General features: G+C 40.2%; 2 protein-coding genes across 3 annotated transcripts in view; one reads left to right on the forward strand and one right to left on the reverse strand.

Moving 5' to 3' along the window:
• Positions 1 to 230, reverse strand: part of Azi2 (5-azacytidine induced 2) — a 47886-nt gene extending 47656 nt beyond the window's left edge. The window contains exon 1 of one of the 2 annotated variants that reach the window (XM_023718514.1): positions 93 to 230. The gene's annotated coding sequence lies outside the window, so the exon portion shown is untranslated. Of the gene's footprint in view, positions 1 to 86 lie in introns of both variants that reach the window. The other variant, XM_023718513.1, reaches the window with a different exon arrangement.
• Positions 231 to 524: 294 nt separating this feature from the next.
• Positions 525 to 6172, forward strand: part of Zcwpw2 (zinc finger CW-type and PWWP domain containing 2) — a 250227-nt gene continuing 244579 nt past the window's right edge. The window contains exon 1 of the mRNA XM_004634224.2: positions 525 to 574. The gene's annotated coding sequence lies outside the window, so the exon portion shown is untranslated. The remainder of the gene's footprint in view (positions 575 to 6172) is intronic.

The raw sequence follows: 6172 nt of genomic DNA on the forward strand, positions 1-6172 counted from the left end.
CCTGAACCCCGGCAACGTAGGGCCGCCCCCGGGACCGCCGAATTTCGATTCCCCAACTGTTTGGAAACGGACTGAAAACAAACCGGGTCGACCAGGGGTCACCACGGGCTTCCGGTTTCCTCGAAGACACCGCTGCTGGCCCCGAAAAGGTGGCGGCTCGGGGCCCACCGCGCAGGGATTCCCATCTCGTCGGCCACGGCCTCGGCAGCGGCGCGGCACAACCCTCCGCCGGCCAGCGCGGAGCTCAGGGAGGAGGGGCGGGCCGAGGCGCTCGGCAGGCCCGTCTCCCGGCAACGCGAGCCCTCGGGGTCCCCGCCCGCCCGCAGCGTCAGGGCCGGCGCGGGGCGGAGAGGCGCTGTAGAGCCGGGCCGTGGAGGTTGGGCCGGCACCTGGGGCCTCCGAGTGAGGACCACCGTCCGCGGGCGGCCGCCGGGACTGCGCGAGGAAACCGGAAGTCGGGCCGAGGCGCGGGCGGGGCTCCCAGGGAGGGGCTGGCGCGGACTACGCATCCCGTGAGCCTCTGCGACGGGGCGGGGCGCGCCGGCGGCAACGTGCGAAGGCGGAGAGGCGCCGGGTAAGAGCGATTGGGGAGCGGAGGCTGCAGGGCCGGGGCCGCCTCAGGGGCGCCCTCTAGCGCGTTCTTGTCGCTCGGCGCGGGCCGCCTAGGCTGAGCCGCTCGGTGCGCTCCCCTGGGTGGTAAGCGGGCTGCGGACTTCCGGTGTTGGAAACCCTCAGGCGCTCGCTCCCACGCCGACCTGAGGGTTTGCTGAGGCCCCGGTCGTGGCCACGGACGGGCGCGGGCCGCAGAGGACGCTGGGCTGTGGGTGGGAGGACGCGGGAGGGCACGGAGCCGTGGACGGTGCCCTTTGCCCTGGAGTTGCCACCGCCTGAGGGTACTTCTAGGCGGTACTGTCTTGGGCTGTGGAGTCACGGATTGATTACAGTCCTGTGGTTGTGGTTGCACAGAGAGGACACTCGGAACCTGTGGGGAATTTTTGGTTAAACAACAACAAAGACACAACACTAACTAGAAAGTGTGTGCGCTTTCATTGCCAGTTAGCAACGCTTGCCACCGCACCTTCCCTCCTTAAGTGTTATTTTGTCGCGTCAAATCCTACATTTTTTTTAGTGTTCTGTTGAAGGATTTTTTTTGCATGTACCTTAATAAATAAGCCCGACGGTCAGCTCAATGGCGTGGTTCAATCTGAGGGTTTACTTCAAAATACGTTCTTATTGTTTAAAGTCTCTTTGTGGTGTAAAACTTCACAGTTGTTAAGAAGACCACATCTTAAAGATAGATACTTTAGAAAAAAAAAATTAAGGTCTCTATTATTGTAATGAGAGGGCTGGGGAATATAGCTTAGCGGTCCGGCGCCTGCTTGGCAAGGGCAAGGTCCTGAGTTTGATTCCCTTGAAAAAAACAAAACAACAACAAAAACCCCGAAAAACCCAACTATTATACTTAATGTAATGAGAAAGGAGATACATTTGCTTTAGTCGGTTGTACTGGGAGATGGATAATCATTTTTAATATCTTAAGCAAGATTCAGAGCAGTATTTTTAATATTTCGAGCAAGAATAGTCCTTAACTTTTTAATTTTTTTTTCTGATAGACCTTATGAATTTTCAGTTTAAAGACTATCCATCAAAGCAGGTACTGTATGTTTTGTCCATCAAAGTTTTGAAGTCTTAAAGTCAGTTGAGACATACAGTGTCATCAGAAGTAAAGTGATAATTAGATTTTAATTAAAGATATTATAGTGTATCTATTATTGACTAAGTATTTTAAAAATCTGGTAATGTTTTGTTTTAAAATACACACCTCTCAATTAAAATTTAAAGAAACCTGGGCTTTATTAACAAAATGTTTGACTTAAATACTCTTGATGCCTGGATTTTTTTTTTTTAATGCTGCTTAAAGGTCATTATGAACAAAAATGAGATACCACTAGAACTCTACCACCTCTTCTTTTGCCATTTGCCTCTGACTTCTCACCAATCTTTAGCCAGTTGTTAATGATGCAATTCATATCCACAACAAAATCTTATTTTTAGTATTTCTTTATTTTTGGTACAAGAAATCAGACTCAGGACATTTCACTTGTCAGGCAGGCACTTGTGCTGCTGAGCTATCTTCCTTGTCAATTTTTGATATTTTATATGATTATAATTGTAATGTATTTATTTGCTCAGTATTACAATTTTATGATAACAGAATATGAAATAATTTTTTACAATTTAGCTCTGTAAATTTCAATTTTGTGGTAGGGAAATGTGTTAAAATGCTTATTTTCAAGGAAAAATATGTTAAACTTTTGTAGGAAGTGAAAAGAAAATATGAATTCAGCACAAAGGGGTGATAAGCAAGTTTTTAACTGTAAAAGAGTTTGTTCATGTACTTTTCAAAAGAATAGGTGATGGTAGATAAGTTACTATGGTATTTGTATTCCATTTATAAAAGAGACACACTATAGACTTCTCTCTAGCATCTAGCCTTGCGCTAGGCATATAATTTTTCAACATTAATAGATCTTTGTCTTGACATGCTTTTTCAGCCAACAGTAATTAATTTCTGACAAACTTTCTTCTAAGTTAAATTACCACTATTTGCAGATGACATGACCCTCTATATAATGACCCCAAAACTCCACCAAAAGACTTCCAGATATTATAATCACATTCACTAGCAGAGCTGGACACAAAGTCAACACTCAAAAGTCAATAGCATTCCTTTATACAAACAACAAATTCACTGAGAGGGAAATTAGGGAAACCACACACTGCTTGCTAGCATCCAAAAAATGAAACCCTTAGGAATCAATATAACAAAGGAAGTAAAAGATCTACATTGAAATTACAGTATTTGGAAAATGATGATTGAAGAGGATATCAGAAAATAGATATCCTTTGCTCATGAATGGGAAGAACCAACATATTGAAAATGGTTGTACTCCCAAAATTATTATAAAGATTTCATGCCATCTCAATCAAAATGCCATTAACATACCTCACAGAACTAAAAACATTTTTAAAACTCATTTGGCACCAGAGAAGACTAAGAATAGCAGAAAGCAATTCTGGGTAACAAAGGCAAGGCAGGAGACATTACAGTTCTGACCTGAAATTATGCTACAACACCATTGTGATAAAATTAGGATGTTACTGGCAAAAAGACCTGAGGATCAGTGGGACAGATTAGAAAATGCACAATACAAACACACTCGGCCATCTTATCATTGACAAAGGGGCAAACATATTCACTGGAAGAATAGATGGCCTCTTTAATAAATGATGCTGGAGGGTCAGTGAGATAGCGAACTAAGCACTTGCTTAGGCAAGTGCCGGGGCCAGGGTTCAATCCCTGGCACCACATGCCATGCCGCCCCACCCCCTAGGTATGCTGAGCCTGGGATGGAGTCCAGGCGTGCTGCTGCATGCCTGTAATCCCAGCACTAAGGAGGCTGAAAACAGGATCAGTACAAGTCTGAACTGTGTAGTAAGAACTTGTACACACACACACACACACACACACACCCCACACACAAAAACCTAAAAAAAAAATGATACTGAAAAAACTGACTTTCCACATACTGAAAGTTAACACTAGACCCATGTCTAGCACTATGCTCTAAGGTAAAGTCAAAATGGATCAAAGATCTAAATATTAAAATAGAACCATTAAATCTACTGGAAGAGAAAGTAGGTAGAAATTTTGAAGACATACGTGTAGGCAGAGAGTTCATGAACAAAACTGAAGCTGCCCAGGAAATACTTCAGTGAACAAGTGGGATTTTATTAAAAAACACATCAAAAGAAATCGATAGAGTGAAAAAGACAATCCAGGGAGTGGGAAAATTTTTTTAGCACATTGTCCCTTAAAGGACTTATATCTAGAACATATAAAGAATTGATAAAAGTCAACCCCCCAAAAAATTCCAAGACTCAATTCAAAAGTGGGCATATGAGATGAATAAACACTTCTAAAATGAAGAAACACAAATGGCAAATAAGCGTATGAAAAAGTTCAACATCACTGTTCATTCAAGAGATGCAAATTAAAACACTGAGATTCCACTTCATTCCATAAAGAAAGGATATAACCAAGAAATCAACTAGTAACAAATGCTGTGAGAAAAAAGGAGCTCCTCTTCACTAATGATGGAAGTGTAAACGGGTACAACCACTACTGAAATCAGTGTAGAGATTCCTCCAAAAGCTGGGATTAAAGGCCTCGTTTGACTCAGCTATTCACCTTCTGGGTATCTTTCTAGAAGAATTAGAAACATCATACCATAGTGCCATATATGCATATTTATAGCAGCACAATTTGTAATAGCTCAGTCTTGGAAACAACCCACATCCAATCAACCAAGGAATAGATTTAAAAGATGTGATATTTTATATGATGGTACTACTGAGTCATAAGAGACCTTTACAGGTAAATGGATGCAATTGAGACCATACTCATAAATGAAATAAATCAAACTTATATGTGTAAACATCATATTGTCTCCCTAGTGTGAGAAATTGAAATTAAGGTCTAAAATTTATATAGTAGATATTTTGAAATGGGAAGAAATTGTTTAAAAGGTGAACACGAACTAGGGTGGAGGAAAAGGGAAAGGAAGGGAAAAAGACAGAAAAATTTAAATTAGTTATATGGCTAATGTCTATTAGGTCATAGAAAAGGAAAATTTGTGCTAATATCGATTGGGGTATTTTGTATGACCACATCTTGTACTCAGAGTAATTACTTTGAAGATAACAATATGCAAGTATTAATTATTTATTATTAATTTATTATTATTAATTATTTTTATTAATTATTATTATTTTTTATTGTTATGAAATTTTGTTTTACCTTTCTTATAAGAATTTTCTTCTTTTACTGCAAATAAAACATGGATATATTTTGTTGTTGTTGTTGTTGTTGTTGTTGTTGTACAGTGCCTAATAATGCATTGATATCTGGAAGAAGCATGTTAGTGAAGAAAAATTAATGATCCTAAAATGATTTTTATGTGAAGAATAAAGAGAAATATGAAAATAACCAGCAAGAAAACTACAAAGAACCCAGAATAGTGATGATTATGCAGTAAAAGAGCCAGAAGAAATTTCTAAGTTTTATTAAGTAAATAAGAACAACCTTGAGACTTGACAGTTGTACTCTTTTGTTAGTTGAGATATAAATGCATTCAATATAAATAATATTCACATTCTTTAGTACTTGCCATGCTAGACATACTTCAGACATTGTAATAAGATAAACAAAATGACTTTTTGAAACAGGGTCTGGCTCTGCAGTTCAGGGTGGCTTTGAACTCACTATGTAATTTAGGCAGACCTTTAGGCAGAGCTTAGAAGCTATCAGAGATCCTCCTTATTCAGCCTCCCGAGCCTTGGGATTATAGGTATGCACCACCATGCTGAGAAAGATGACTTTTAAAGATAAGGAAGTAAAATTTCTCCTGGTGAAGTCAGTCACATTGACAGCGACTTAGGTTAAAAACATGGCAAGAAATTGCTTTCCACTTTTTTCTCAAAATTTCTATAGGTGCCTATAAAGGAAATAAAATTTTACCCTGCTTAAAATGGAGAGAAAGAAATAAACCTATTTCATCAACATTGTATGTTTTTTCTTTTTTTTTTTTTAATACAAAGAAGCAAAAACAGAACCTTCTTCTTGGTAGCAGGTGCTTGTGTCACAGCTATATCGCAAGCCCATCAACATTATAAAATTCCAGACAAAAGCTTTCCAAATGAAAGGGATTTTATTTTTTATTTTATTATTATTATATTTTATGTATTTGTTACATGGTCTCACTACACAGCTTAGACTTGTAGTGATCCTTCTATTTTCAGCCTCTCCAGTGCTGGGATTACAAGTGTGCACCACCACACCTGGACTTGGTGCTGGCTCAGGACACCTGGTTGTGGGGCTGGCACAGCATGTGGTACCAGGGATCAAACCCCAGTTACTATGCTTGTCTAAGCAAGTGCTTAGTGCACTGAGCTATCTGGTCAGCCCAAGAAAGGGATTTTATAAAGCTATCATGAGAGATAATAAAAGGATGACATTAAAGTTCAATAGAAAATCAATTCAAATATATGTTACCAAATTAGTTATATAGCAAAGCACAGGGAACTTTTCCAAACTAACTGCTCATATATA

The sequence above is a fragment of the Octodon degus genome, unplaced genomic scaffold (genome assembly GCF_000260255.1).
Source record: "Octodon degus isolate 3935 unplaced genomic scaffold, OctDeg1.0 scaffold00059, whole genome shotgun sequence".
NCBI lineage: Eukaryota > Metazoa > Chordata > Mammalia > Rodentia > Octodontidae > Octodon > Octodon degus.